Raw genomic sequence first — 17,093 nt, 5'->3', positions numbered from 1 at the left:
GGACTAAGTATAAATAAGTTCAAAATGATCAAATTTGACATTTTTCGATAGAAAAAACATTTTTTGAAAATTTTCGATTTTTCAACTAGAATGTCATGACTATACAAATTATTGAAATTTTGATCCAAGTAAGTCAAAATGTATACATAGAGGTCCATTTTGAGAGGACTAAGTATAAATAAGCCAAAAATTATCAAATTTGACATTTTTCGATAGAAAAAACATTTTTTGAAAATTTTCGATTTTTCAACATGAGAGTCATGACTTTACAAGTCATTGAAATTTTGATCCAAGTAAGTCAAAATGTATACATCGCGGTCGTTTATGACTGGCCTAAGTATAAATAAGCCAAAAATGATCAAATTTGACATTTTTCGATAGAAAAAACATTTTTTGAAAGTTTTCGAATTTTCAACATGAGAGGCATGACTATACAAATCATTGAAATTTTGATCCAAGTAAGTCAAAATGTATACATAGAGGTCGTTTATGACTGGAGTAAGTATAAATAAGCCAAAAATGATCAAATTTGATATTTTTCGATAGAAAAAACATTATTTGAAAATTTTCGATTTTTCAACTAGAATGTCATGACTATACAAATCATTGAAATTTTGATCCAAGTAAGTCAAAATGTATACATCGAGGTCGTTTATGACTGGACAAAGTATAAATAAGCCAAATAGGATCAAATTTGACATTTTTCGATAGAAAAAACATTTTTTGAAAATTTTCGATTTTTCAACTAGAATGTCATGACTATAAAAATCATTGAAATTTTGATCCAAGTAAGTCAAAATGTATACATCGAGGTCGTTTTTGACTGGACTAAGTATAAATAAGTCCAAAATGATCAAATTTGACATTTTTCCATAGAAAAAACATTTTTTGAAAATTTTCGATTTTTCAACATGAGAGTCATGACTATACAAATCATTGAAATTTTGATCCAAGTAAGTCAAAATGTATACATCGAAATCGTTTATGACTGGACTAAGTATAAATAAGCCAAAAATGATCAAATTTGACATTTTTCGATAGAAAAAACATTTTTTGAAAATTTGCGATTTTTCTACATGAGGGTCATGACTATACAAATCATTGAAAATTTGATCCAAGTAAGTCAAAATGTATACATCGAGGTCGTTTATGACTGGACTAAGTATAAATAAGTCCAAAATGATCAAATTTGACATTTTTCGATAGAAAAACATTTTTTGAAAATTTTCGATTTTTCAACAAGAATGTCATGACTGTACAAATCATTGAAATTTTGATCCAAGTAAGTCAAAATGTATACATCGAGGTCCTTTATGACAGGACTAAGTATAAATAAGAGAAAAATGATCAAATTTGACATTTTTCTATAGAAAAAAATTTTTTGAAAATTTTCGATTTTTCAACTAGAATGTCATGACTACACAAATCATTGAAATTTTGATCCAAGTAAGTCAAAATGTATACATCGAGGTCGTTTATGACTGGACTAAGTATAAATAAGCCAAAAATGATCAAATTTGACATTTTTCGATAGAAAAAACATTTTTTGAAAATTTTCGATCTTTCAACTAGAATGTCATGACTGTACAAATCATTGAAATTTTGATCCTAGTAAGTCAAAATGTATACATCGAGGTCGTTTATGACTGGACTAAGTATAAATAAGTCCAAAATGATCAAATTTGACATTTTTCGATAGAAAAAACATTTTTTGAAAATTTTCGATTTTTCAACTAGAATGTCATGACTATACAAATTATTGAAATTTTGATCCAAGTAAGTCAAAATGTATACATAGAGGTCCATTTTGAGAGGACTAAGTATAAATAAGCCAAAAATTATCAAATTTGACATTTTTCGATAGAAAAAACATTTTTTGAAAATTTTCGATTTTTCAACATGAGAGTCATGACTTTACAAGTCATTGAAATTTTGATCCAAGTAAGTCAAAATGTATACATCGAAATCGTTTATGACTGGACTAAGTATAAATAAGCCAAAAATGATCAAATTTGACATTTTTCGATAGAAAAAACATTTTTTGAAAATTTGCGATTTTTCAACTGGAATGTCATGGCTATACAAATCATTGAAATTTTGATCCAAGTAAGTCAAAATGTATACATCGAGGTCCTTTATGACAGGACTAAGTATAAATAAGAGAAAAATGATCAAATTTGACATTTTTCTATAGAAAAAAATTTTTTGAAAATTTTCGATTTTTCAACTAGAATGTCATGACTACACAAATCATTGAAATTTTGATCCAAGTAAGTCAAAATGTATACATCGAGGTCGTTTTTGACTGGACTAAGTATAAATAAGTCCAAAATGATCAAATTTGACATTTTTCCATAGAAAAAACATTTTTTGAAAATTTTCGATTTTTCAACATGAGAGTCATGACTATACAAATCATTGAAATTTTGATCCAAGTAAGTCAAAATGTATACATCGAAATCGTTTATGACTGGACTAAGTATAAATAAGCCAAAAATGATCAAATTTGACATTTTTCGATAGAAAAAACATTTTTTGAAAATTTGCGATTTTTCAACTGGAATGTCATGGCTATACAAATCATTGAAATTTTGATCCAAGTAAGTCAAAATGTATACACAGAGGTCCTTTATGTCAGGACTAAGTATAAATAAGCCAAAAATGATCAAATTTGACATTTTTCGATAGAGAAAATATTTTTTGAAAAATTTCGATTTTTCAACATGAGAGTCATGACTATACAAATCATTGAAATTTTGATCCAAGTAAGTCAAAGTGTATACATAGAGGTCCTTTATGACCGGACTAAGTATGAATAAGCCAAAAATGATCAAATTTGACATTTTTCGATAGAAAAAACATTTTTTGAATATTTTCGATTTTTCAACTAGAATGTCATGACTATACAAATCAATGAAATTTTGATCCAAGTAAGTCAAATTGTATACATCGAGGTTGTCTATGATTGGCCTAGGTATAAATAAGTTCAAAATGATCAAATTTGACATTTTTCGATAGAAAAAACATTTTTTGAAAATTTTCGATTTTTCAACTGGAATGTCATGGCTATACAAATCATTGAAATTTTGATCCAAGTAAGTCAAAATGTATACATCGAGGTCGTTTATGACTGGACTAAGTATAAATAAGCCAAAAATGATCAAATTTGACATTTTTCGATAGAAAAAACATTTTTTGAAAATTTTCGATCTTTCAACTAGAATGTCATGACTGTACAAATCATTGAAATTTTGATCCAAGTAAGTCAAAATGTATACATCGAGGTCGTTTATGACTGGACTAAGTATAAATAAGTTCAAAATGATCAAATTTGACATTTTTCGATAGAAAAAACATTTTTTGAAAATTTTCGATTTTTCAACTAGAATGTCATGACTATACAAATTATTGAAATTTTGATCCAAGTAAGTCAAAATGTATACATAGAGGTCCATTTTGAGAGGACTAAGTATAAATAAGCCAAAAATTATCAAATTTGACATTTTTCGATAGAAAAAACATTTTTTGAAAATTTTCGATTTTTCAACATGAGAGTCATGACTTTACAAGTCATTGAAATTTTGATCCAAGTAAGTCAAAATGTATACATCGCGGTCGTTTATGACTGGCCTAAGTATAAATAAGCCAAAAATGATCAAATTTGACATTTTTCGATAGAAAAAACATTTTTTGAAAGTTTTCGAATTTTCAACATGAGAGGCATGACTATACAAATCATTGAAATTTTGATCCAAGTAAGTCAAAATGTATACAAAGAGGTCGTTTATGACTGGAGTAAGTATAAATAAGCCAAAAATGATCAAATTTGATATTTTTCGATAGAAAAAACATTATTTGAAAATTTTCGATTTTTCAACTAGAATGTCATGACTATACAAATCATTGAAATTTTGATCCAAGTAAGTCAAAATGTATACATCGAGGTCGTTTATGACTGGACAAAGTATAAATAAGCCAAATAGGATCAAATTTGACATTTTTCGATAGAAAAAACATTTTTTGAAAATTTTCGATTTTTCAACTAGAATGTCATGACTATAAAAATCATTGAAATTTTGATCCAAGTAAGTCAAAATGTATACATCGAGGTCGTTTTTGACTGGACTAAGTATAAATAAGTCCAAAATGATCAAATTTGACATTTTTCCATAGAAAAAACATTTTTTGAAAATTTTCGATTTTTCAACATGAGAGTCATGACTATACAAATCATTGAAATTTTGATCCAAGTAAGTCAAAATGTATACATCGAAATCGTTTATGACTGGACTAAGTATAAATAAGCCAAAAATGATCAAATTTGACATTTTTCGATAGAAAAAACATTTTTTGAAAATTTGCGATTTTTCTACATGAGGGTCATGACTATACAAATCATTGAAAATTTGATCCAAGTAAGTCAAAATGTATACATCGAGGTCGTTTATGACTGGACTAAGTATAAATAAGTCCAAAATGATCAAATTTGACATTTTTCGATAGAAAAACATTTTTTGAAAATTTTCGATTTTTCAACAAGAATGTCATGACTGTACAAATCATTGAAATTTTGATCCAAGTAAGTCAAAATGTATACATCGAGGTCCTTTATGACAGGACTAAGTATAAATAAGAGAAAAATGATCAAATTTGACATTTTTCTATAGAAAAAAATTTTTTGAAAATTTTCGATTTTTCAACTAGAATGTCATGACTACACAAATCATTGAAATTTTGATCCAAGTAAGTCAAAATGTATACATCGAGGTCGTTTATGACTGGACTAAGTATAAATAAGCCAAAAATGATCAAATTTGACATTTTTCGATAGAAAAAACATTTTTTGAAAATTTTCGATCTTTCAACTAGAATGTCATGACTGTACAAATCATTGAAATTTTGATCCTAGTAAGTCAAAATGTATACATCGAGGTCGTTTATGACTGGACTAAGTATAAATAAGTCCAAAATGATCAAATTTGACATTTTTCGATAGAAAAAACATTTTTTGAAAATTTTCGATTTTTCAACTAGAATGTCATGACTATACAAATTATTGAAATTTTGATCCAAGTAAGTCAAAATGTATACATAGAGGTCCATTTTGAGAGGACTAAGTATAAATAAGCCAAAAATTATCAAATTTGACATTTTTCGATAGAAAAAACATTTTTTGAAAATTTTCGATTTTTCAACATGAGAGTCATGACTTTACAAGTCATTGAAATTTTGATCCAAGTAAGTCAAAATGTATACATCGAAATCGTTTATGACTGGACTAAGTATAAATAAGCCAAAAATGATCAAATTTGACATTTTTCGATAGAAAAAACATTTTTTGAAAATTTGCGATTTTTCAACTGGAATGTCATGGCTATACAAATCATTGAAATTTTGATCCAAGTAAGTCAAAATGTATACATCGAGGTCCTTTATGACAGGACTAAGTATAAATAAGAGAAAAATGATCAAATTTGACATTTTTCTATAGAAAAAAATTTTTTGAAAATTTTCGATTTTTCAACTAGAATGTCATGACTACACAAATCATTGAAATTTTGATCCAAGTAAGTCAAAATGTATACATCGAGGTCGTTTTTGACTGGACTAAGTATAAATAAGTCCAAAATGATCAAATTTGACATTTTTCCATAGAAAAAAACATTTTTTGAAAATTTTCGATTTTTCAACATGAGAGTCATGACTATACAAATCATTGAAATTTTGATCCAAGTAAGTCAAAATGTATACATCGAAATCGTTTATGACTGGACTAAGTATAAATAAGCCAAAAATGATCAAATTTGACATTTTTCGATAGAAAAAACATTTTTTGAAAATTTGCGATTTTTCAACTGGAATGTCATGGCTATACAAATCATTGAAATTTTGATCCAAGTAAGTCAAAATGTATACATCGAGGTCGTTTATGACTGGACTAAGTATAAATAAGCCAAAAATGATCAAATTTGACATTTTTCGATAGAAAAAACATTTTTTTTAAAATTTTCGATCTTTCAACTAGAATGTCATGACTGTACAAATCATTGAAATTTTGATCCTAGTAAGTCAAAATGTATACATCGAGGTCGTTTATAACTGGACTAAGTATAAATAAGTCCAAAATGATCAAATTTGACATTTTTCGATAGAAAAAACATTTTTTGAAAATTTTCGATTTTTCAACTAGAATGTCATGACTATACAAATCATTGAAATTTTGATCCAAGTAAGTCAAAATGTATACATCGAGGTCGTTCATGACTGGCCTAAGTATAAATAAGCCAAAAATGATCAATATTGACATTTTTCGATAGAAAAAACATTTTTTGAAAATTTTCGATTTTTCAATATGAGAGTCATGACTATACAAATTATTGAAATTTTGATCCAAGTAAGTCAAAATGTATACATAGAGGTCCATTTTGAGAGGACTAAGTATAAATAAGCCAAAAATTATCAAATTTGACATTTTTCGATAGAAAAAACATTTTTTGAAAATTTTCGATTTTTCAACATGAGAGTCATGACTTTAAAAGTCATTGAAATTTTGATCCAAGTAAGTCAAAATGTATACATCGCGGTCGTTTATGACTGGCCTAAGTATAAATAAGCCAAAAATGATCAAATTTGACATTTTTCGATAGAAAAAACATTTTTTGAAAATTTTCGAATTTTCAACATGAGAGGCATGACTATACAAATCATTGAAATTTTGATCCAAGTAAGTCAAAATGTATACATAGAGGTCGTTTATGACTGGAGTAAGTATAAATAAGCCAAAAATGATCAAATTTGATATTTTTCGATAGAAAAAACATTATTTGAAAATTTTCGATTTTTCAACTAGAATGTCATGACTATACAAATCATTGAAATTTTGATCCAAGTAAGTCAAAATGTATACATCGAGGTCGTTTATGACTGGACAAAGTATAAATAAGCCAAATAGGATCAAATTTGACATTTTTCGATAGAAAAAACATTTTTTGAAAATTTTCGATTTTTCAACTAGAATGTCATGACTATAAAAATCATTGAAATTTTGATCCAAGTAAGTCAAAATGTATACATCGAGGTCGTTTATGACTAGACTAAGTATAAATAAGTCCAAAATGATCAAATTTGACATTTTTCCATAGAAAAAACATTTTTTGAAAATTTTCGATTTTTCAACATTAGAGTCATGACTATACAAATCATTGAAATTTTGATCCAAGTAAGTCAAAATGTATACATCGAAATCGTTTATGACTGGACTAAGTATAAATAAGCCAAAAATGATCAAATTTGACATTTTTCGATAGAAAAAACATTTTTTGAAAATTTGCGATTTTTCTACATGAGGGTCATGACTATACAAATCATTGAAAATTTGATCCAAGTAAGTCAAAATGTATACATCGAGGTCGTTTATGACTGGACTAAGTATAAATAAGTCCAAAATGATCAAATTTGACATTTTTCGATAGAAAAACATTTTTTGAAAATTTTCGATTTTTCAATATGAGAGTCAAAATGTATACATCGAGGTCCTTTATGACAGGACTAAGTATAAATAAGAGAAAAATGATCAAATTTGACATTTTTCTATAGAAAAAAATTTTTTGAAAATTTTCGATTTTTCAACTAGAATGTCATGACTACACAAATCATTGAAATTTTGATCCAAGTAAGTCAAAATGTATACATCGAGGTCGTTTATGACTGAACTAAGAATAAATAAGCCAAAAATGATCAAATTTGACATTTTTCGATAGAAAAAACATTTTTTGAAAATATTCGATTTTTCAACTAGAATGTCATGACTATGCAAATCATTGAAATTTTGATCCAAGTAAGTCAAAATGTAAACATAGAGGTCGTTTATGACAGGACTAAGTATAAATAAGCCAAAAATGATCAAATTTGACATTTTTCGATAGAAAAAAATTTTTTTGAAAATTTTCTTTTTTTCAACTAGAATGTCATGACTATACAAATCATTGAAATTTTGATCCAAGTAAGTCAAAATGTATACATTGAGGTCGTTTATGACTGGACTAAGTATATATAAGTCCAAAATGATCAAATTTGACATTTTTCGATAGAAAAAACATTTTTTGAAAATTTTCGATTTTTCAACTAGAATGTCATGACTATACAAATCATTGAAATTTTGATCCAAGTAAGTCAAAATGTTTACATCGAGGTCGTTTATGACTGGACTAAGTATAAATAAGCCAAAAATGATCAAATTTGACATTTTTCGATAGAAAAAACATTTTTTGAAAATTTTAGATTTTTCAACATGAGAGTCATGACTATACAAATTATTGAAATTTTGATCCAAGTAAGTCAAAATGTATACAAAGGGGTCTTTTATGACTGGGCTAAGTATAAATAAGACAAAAATGATCAAATTTGACATTCTTCGATAGAAAAAACATTTTTTGAAAATTTTCGATTTTTTAACTAGAATGTCATGACTATACAAATCATTGAAATTTTGATCCAAGTAAGTCAAAATGTATACATCGAGGTCGTTTATGACTGAACTAAGTATAAATAAGCCAAAAATGATCAAATTTGACATTTTTCGATAGAAAAAACATTTTTTGAAAATATTCGATTTTTCAACTAGAATGTCATGACTATGCAAATCATTGAAATTTTGATCCAAGTAAGTCAAAATGTATACATAGAGGTCGTTTATGACAGGACTAAGTATAAATAAGCCAAAAATGATCAAATTTGACATTTTTCGATAGAAAAAAATTTTTTTGAAAATTTTCGATTTTTCAACTAGAATGTCATGACTATACAAATCATTTAAATTTTGATCCAAGTAAGTCAAAATGTATACATCGAGGTCGTTTATGACTGGACTAAGTATAAATAAGCCAAAAATGATCAAATTTGACATTTTTCGATTAAAAAAACATTTTTTGAAAATTTGCGTTTTTTCTACATGAGAGTCATGACTTTACAAATCATTGAAATTTTGATCCAAGTAAGTCCAAATGTATACATAGAGGTCGTTTATGACTGGAATAAGTATAAATAAGCCAAAAATGATCAAATTTGACATTTTTCGATAGAAAAAACATTTTTTGAAAATTTTCGATTTTTCAACATAAGAGTCATGACTATACAAATCATTGAAATTTTGATCCAAGTAAGTCAAAATGTATACATCGAGGTCGTTTATGACTGGACTAAGTATAAATAAGTCCAAAATGATCAAATTTGACATTTTTCGATAGAAAAAACATTTTTTGAAAATTTTCGATTTTTCAACTAGAATGTCATGACTATAAAAATCATTAAAATTTTGATCCAAGTAAGTCAAAATGTATACATAGAGGTCGTTTATGACTTAACTAAGTATAAATAAGCCAAAAATGATCAAATTTGACATTTTTCGATAGAAAAAACATTTTTTGAAAATTTTCGATTTTTCAACTAGAATGTCATGACTATACAAATCATTGAAATTTTGATCCAAGTAAGTCAAAATGTATACATCGAGGTCGTTTATGACTCGACTAAGTATATATAAGTCCAAAATGATCAAATTTGACATTTTTCGATAGAAAAAACATTTTTTGAAAATTTTCGATTTTTCAATATGAGAGTCATGACTATACAAATCATTTAAATTTTGATCCAAGTAAGTCAAAATGTATACATCGAGGTCGTTTATGACTGGACTAAGTATAAATAAGCCAAAAATGATCAAATTTGACATTTTTCGATTAAAAAAACATTTTTTGAAAATTTTCGATTTTTCAACATGAGAGTCATGACTACACAAATCATTGAAATTTTGATCCAAGTAAGTCAAAATGTATACATCGAGGTCGTTTATGACTGGACTAAGTATAAATAAGTCCAAAATGATCAAATTTGACATTTTTCGATAGAAAAAACATTTTTTGAAAATTTTAGATTTTTCAACATGAGAGTCATGACTATACAAATCAATCAAATTTTTATCCAAGTAAGTCAAAATGTATACATAGAGGTCCTTTATGACAGGACTAAGTATAAATAAGCCAAAAATGATCAAATTTGACATTTTTCGATTAAAAAAACATTTTTTGAAAATTTTCGATTTTTCAACATGAGAGTCATGACTATACAAATCATTGAAATTTTGATCCAAGTAAGTCAAAATGTATACATCGAGGTCGTTTATGACTGGACTAAGTATAAATAAGTCCAAAATGATCAAATTTGACATTTTTCGATAGAAAAAACATTTTATGAAAATTTTCGATTTTTCAACTAGAATGTCATGACTATACAAATCATTGAAATTTTGATCCAAGTAAGTCAAAATGTTTACATCGAGGTCGTTTATGACTGGACTAAGTATAAATAAGCCAAAAATGATCAAATTTGACATTTTTCGATAGAAAAAACATTTTTTGAAAATTTTAGATTTTTCAACATGAGAGTCATGACTATACAAATTATTGAAATTTTGATCCAAGTAAGTCAAAATGTATACAAAGGGGTCTTTTATGACTGGGCTAAGTATAAATAAGACAAAAATGATCAAATTTGACATTCTTCGATAGAAAAAACATTTTTTGAAAATTTTCGATTTTTCAACCAGAATGTCATGACTATACAAATCATTGAAATTTTGATCCAAGTAAGTCAAAATGTATACATAGAGGTCGTTTATGACTGGACTTAGTATAAATAAGCCAAAAATGATCAAATTTGACATTTTTCTATAGAAAAAACATTTTTTGAAAATTTTCGATTTTTCAACTAGAATGTCATGACTATACAAATCATTGAAATTTTGATCCAAGTAAGTCAAAATGTATACATAGAGGTCGTTTATGACTGGACTAAGTATAAATAAGCCAAAAATGATCAAATTTGACATTTTTCGATAGAAAAAATATTTTTTGAAAATTTTCGATTTTTCAACATGAGAGTCATGACTTTACAAATAATTGAAATTTTGATCCAAGTAAGTCAAAATGTATACAAAGAGGTCCTTAATGACAGGACTAAGTATAAATAAGCCAAAAATGATCAAATTTGACATTTTTCGATAGAAAAAACATTTTTTGAAAATTTTCTATTTTTCAACTAGAATGTCATGACTATACAAATCATTGAAATTTTGATCCAAGTAAGTCAAAATGTATACATAGAGGTCCTATATGACAGGACTAAGTATAAATAAGCCAAAAATGATCAAATTTGACATTTTCGATAGAAAAAACATTTTTTGAAAATTTTCGATTTTTCAACTAGATTGTCATGACTGTACAAATCATTGAAATTTTGAACGAAGTAAGTCAAAATAAATACATCGAGGTCGTTTACGACTGGACTAAGTATAAATGAGCCAAAAATGATCAAATTTGACATATTTCGATAGAAGAAACATTTTTTGAAAATTTTAGATTTTTCAACAAGAATGTCATGACTGTACAAATCATTGAAATTTTGAACGAAGTAAGTCAAAATGTATATATCGAGGTCGTTTATGACTGGACTAAGTATAAATATGCCAAAAATGATCAAATTTGGCATTTTTCGATAGAAAAAACATTTTTTGAAAATTTTCGATTTTTCAACTAGAATGTCATGACTATACAAATCATTGAAATTTTGATCCAAGTAAGTCAAAATGTATACAAAGAGGTCCTTAATGACAGGACTAAGTATAAATGAGCCAAAAATGATCAAATTTGACATTTTTCGATAGAAAAAACATTTTTTGAAAATTTTCTATTTTTCAACTAGAATGTCATGACTATACAAATCATTGAAATTTTGATCCAAGTAAGTCAAAATGTATACATAGAGGTCCTATATGACAGGACTAAGTATAAATAAGCCAAAAGTGATCAAATTTGACATTTTCGATAGAAAAAACATTTTTTGAAAATTTTCGATTTTTCAACTAGATTGTCATGACTGTACAAATCATTGAAATTTTGAACGAAGTAAGTCAAAATAAATACATCGAGGTCGTTTACGACTGGACTAAGTATAAATGAGCCAAAAATGATCAAATTTGACATATTTCGATAGAAAAAACATTTTTTGAAAATTTTCGATTTTTCAACAAGAATGTCATGACTGTACAAATCATTGAAATTTTGAACGAAGTAAGTCAAAATAAATACATCGAGGTCGTTTACGACTGGACTAAGTATAAATGAGCCAAAAATGATCAAATTTGACATATTTCGATAGAAAAAACATTTTTTGAAAATTTTCGATTTTTCAACAAGAATGTCATGACTGTACAAATCATTGAAATTTTGAACGAAGTAAGTCAAAATGTATATATCGAGGTCGTTTATGACTGGACTAAGTATAAATATGCCAAAAATGATCAAATTTGGCATTTTTCGATAGAAAAAACATTTTTTGAAAATTTTCGATTTTTCAACTAGAATGTCATGACTATACAAATCATTGAAATTTTGATCCAAGTAAGTCAAAATGTATACATCGAGGTCGTTTATGACTGGACTAAGTATAAATAAGCCAAAAATGATCAAATTTGACATTTTTCGATAGAAAAAACATTTTTTGAAAATTTGCGATTTTTCTACATGAGGGTCATGACTATACAAATCATTGAAAATTTGATCCAAGTAAGTCAAAATGTATACATCGAGGTCGTTTATGACTGGACTAAGTATAAATAAGTCCAAAATGATCAAATTTGACATTTTTCGATAGAAAAACATTTTTTGAAAATTTTCGATTTTTCAACAAGAATGTCATGACTGTACAAATCATTGAAATTTTGATCCAAGTAAGTCAAAATGTATACATCGAGGTCCTTTATGACAGGACTAAGTATAAATAAGAGAAAAATGATCAAATTTGACATTTTTCTATAGAAAAAAATTTTTTTGAAAATTTTCGATTTTTCAACTAGAATGTCATGACTATACAAATCATTGAAATTTTGATCCAAGTAAGTCAAAATGTATACATCGAGGTCGTTTATGACTGGACTAAGTATATATAAGTCCAAAATGATCAAATTTGACATTTTTCGATAGAAAAAACATTTTTTGAAAATTTTCGATTTTTCAACTAGAATGTCATGACTATACAAATCATTTAAATTTTGATCCAAGTAAGTCAAAATGTATACATCGAGGTCGTTTATGACTAGACTAAGTATAAATAAGCCAAAAATGATCAAATTTGACATTTTTCGATTAAAAAAACATTTTTTGAAAATTTTCGATTTTTCAACTAGAATGTCATGACTATACAAATCATTTAAATTTTGATCCAAGTAAGTCAAAATGTATACATCGAGGTCGTTTATGACTGGACTAAGTATAAATAAGTCCAAAATGATCAAATTTGACATTTTTCGATAGAAAAAACATTTTTTGAAAATATTCGATTTTTTAACTAGAATGTCATGACTATACATATCATTGAAATTTTGATCCAAGTAAGTCAAAATGTATACATCGAGGTCGTTTATGACAGGACTAAGTATAAATAAGCCAAAAATGATCAAATTTGACACTTTTCGTTAGAAAAAAATTTTTTTGAAAATTTTCGATTTTTCAACTAGAATGTCATGACTATGCAAATCATTGAAATTTTGATCCAAGTAAGTCAAAATGTATACATAGAGGTCGTTTACGACAGGACTAAGTATAAATAAGCCAAAAATGATCAAATTTGACATTTTTCGATAGAAAAAACATTTTTTGAAAATTTTCGATTTTTCAACTAGAATGTCATGACTATACACTACATTGAAATTTTGATCCAAGTAAGTCAAAATGTATACATAGAGGTCGTTTATGACAGGACTAAGTATAAATAAGCCAAAAATGATCAAATTTGACATTTTTCGATAGAAAAAAATTTTTTTGAAAATTTTAGATTTTTCAACATGAGAGTCATGACTATACAAATCATTCAAATTTTTATCCAAGTAAGTCAAAATGTATACATAGAGGTCCTTTATGACAGGACTAAGTATAAATAAGCCAAAAATGATCAAATTTGACATTTTTCGATAGAAAAAATATTTTTTGAAAATTTTCGATTTTTCAACATGAGAGTCATGACTTTACAAATAATTGAAATTTTGATCCAAGTAAGTCAAAATGTATACATAGAGGTCCTTAATGACAGGACTAAGTATAAATAAGCCAAAAATGATCAAATTTGACATTTTTCGATAGAAAAAACATTTTTTGAAAATTTTCGATTTTTCAACTAGAATGTCATGACTATACAAATCATTGAAATTTTGATCCAAGTAAGTCAAAATGTATACATAGAGGTCCTATATGACAGGACTAAGTATAAATAAGCCAAAAGTGATCAAATTTGACATTTTCGATAGAAAAAACATTTTTTGAAAATTTTCGATTTTTCAACTAGAATGGCATGACTGTACAAATCATTCAAATTTTGAACGAAGTAAGTCAAAATAAATACATCGAGGTCGTTTACGACTGGACTAAGTATAAATGAGCCAAAAATGATCAAATTTGACATATTTCGATAGAAAAAAATTTTTTGAAAATTTTCGATTTTTCAACATGTTAGTCATGACTATGCAAATCATTGAAATTTTGATCCAAGTAAGTCAAAATGTATACATAGAGGTCGTTTATGACTGGACTAAGTATAAATGAGTCCAAAATGATCAAATTTGACATTTTTTGATAGAAAAAACGTTTTTTGAAAATTTTCGATTTTTCAACATGAGAGTCATGACTATACAAATCATTGAAATTTTGATCCATGTAAGTCTCAATGTTCACATAGAGGTCCTATATGACAGGACTAAGTATAAATAAGCCAAAAATGATCAAATTTGACATTTTTCGATAGAAAAAACATTTTTTGAAAATTTTCGATTTTTCAACAAGAATGTCATGACTGTACAAATCATTGAAATTTTGAACGAAGTAAGTCAAAATGTATATATCGAGGTCGTTTATGACTGGACTAAGTATAAATATGCCAAAAATGATCAAATTTGGCATTTTTCGATAGAAAAAACATTTTTTGAAAATTTTCGATTTTTCAACTAGAATGTCATGACTATACAAATCATTGAAATTTTGATCCAAGTAAGTCAAAATGTATACATCGAGGTCGTTTATGACTGGACTAAGTATAAATAAGCCAAAAATGATCAAATTTGACATTTTTCGATAGAAAAAACATTTTTTGAAAATTTTTGATTTTTCAACATGAGAGTCATGACTATACAAATTATTGAAATTTTGATCCAAGTAAGTCAAAATGTATACATCGAGGTCCTTTATGACAGGACTAAGTATAAATAAGCCAAAAATGATCAAATTTGACATTTTTCGATAGAAAAAACTTTTTTTGAAAATTTTCGATTTTTTCAACTAGAATGTCATGACTATACAAATCATTGAAATTTTGATCCAAGTAAGTCAAAATGTATACATCGAGGTCGTTTATGACTGGACTAAGTATAAATAAGTCCAAAATGATCAAATTTGACATTTTTCGATAGAAAAAACATTTTTTGAAAATTTTCGATTTTTCAACTAGAATGTCATTGTTGCGGGAATTATGTTTTGGTGAGGGAATTGAAAAAAAAAAGAAGCGTATTTTTTTTTTTTTCTAAATTTAAATACTTAATTGTTTCTCGACTTGCGTCGAGAACAAGAAGTAAGCCTCAGCCAAAATTCCTCGCAACCCCCCAGAACACTCTGATTAATATTTACGATATCCAAAAAAAAGAAAAGAAATATTAAACAGTGTCACTAAAGGGAAACATCCCGGTCTGAAAATAAAACCGAAACAGATCAAACTGCGTGCTAGGCCCAAAGATAACGCCGAAGGCGATTACCCCCCAGAAAGTATTAACAATACAAATAAAAAAAAAGTCTACGTTTAAAATAAAAAAAACTATAAAGTTTGTTTATTTGATTAATTCCAAAAAAATATAAATGTTTGACTTTACATACATACTTAAGAAAAATATAATTTCAGAAGGCATCAGCCTTGTTTTTACACTTACATGAATTTTACATGTTGAAATTAAAACCAAAATACAAAGTTTTTGAATAATATCTTTCGATATGAATTTAGAAAGAAAATTAACTTATATATAAAATATATAATAAAAAAAAAGTTTCCTGTATGTAATTTGCGATCACTGTGAATGCAGCTCCCTAATTTACATTTTTAAGGGGCTGTGCTCACATATGGGATTCGAAAAGTCACAAAATCACAGGTAGAAAAAACCAATATTAAATTACACAATTTTAAATAATTGAAGAGTGTCTGTTTCACTCTTCAAACTGTGCGTTTTTTAATGAAACGACATTTCACAAAATATTTGATAACATTGTCGTATTGCAAATAAATATGAATTCTTATTAAGAATTAAAAAAAAGAAAAATTAAAAATTAATAACTTTAATTATTTTGCCACACACTAAAGGTGTGTTAAAAAATAAGGTGAAGCCATGCCGGAATAAGTAATTAAATTAATTATCCCAACTTGTTGTTCCTGTGACAGTTCAAACCCAAAAAAGGCTGAGAGTACTTGAAAAATTACTAAGCTGTCTTTTTTTTTGTGTACCGACTGGTGGTAATAAAAAGAACTAAAGTTGAAAAACAATAAGGTACAGTCGCAGACAGAGTACACTTTTCAATTTGGGTATGTACCGTCACAGACAGATTTAAAGTTTGATATTTTACATTTTTGTTGCATAATTTATTACTAATTAATTAATTATAATTAGTTTGCCAACAATTTGTAACACTCCCCCGCCCTAAAAAAATTCGAAGAATAAAGAAAAAGAGAATAAAGCGGAGAGAGAAGAGAAAAAAAAAATTAATTTTGCACTATTTGTGGTTGATAGGGCTTCAGATGACTAACATGCACACGAGATAAAGTATTATCATTCTCGTCAAAAAGCTCGACCGACACTGGTCCAGTAAAACGTAAAATTCTTTTTGGACCTGAATATCTAGGTTGAAATTTACTGTCAGTATCAAAGGTCGCACGATACTTAGGAAGCTTTACACAGACCATCTGATCCACCCTGTATTTAACATCTACAGTATTACCTTTACGTTTATTTA

The sequence above is a fragment of the Chrysoperla carnea genome, unplaced genomic scaffold (genome assembly GCF_905475395.1).
Source record: "Chrysoperla carnea unplaced genomic scaffold, inChrCarn1.1, whole genome shotgun sequence".
Taxonomy (NCBI): domain Eukaryota; kingdom Metazoa; phylum Arthropoda; class Insecta; order Neuroptera; family Chrysopidae; genus Chrysoperla; species Chrysoperla carnea.
This window is presented reverse-complemented; position numbering follows the sequence as displayed.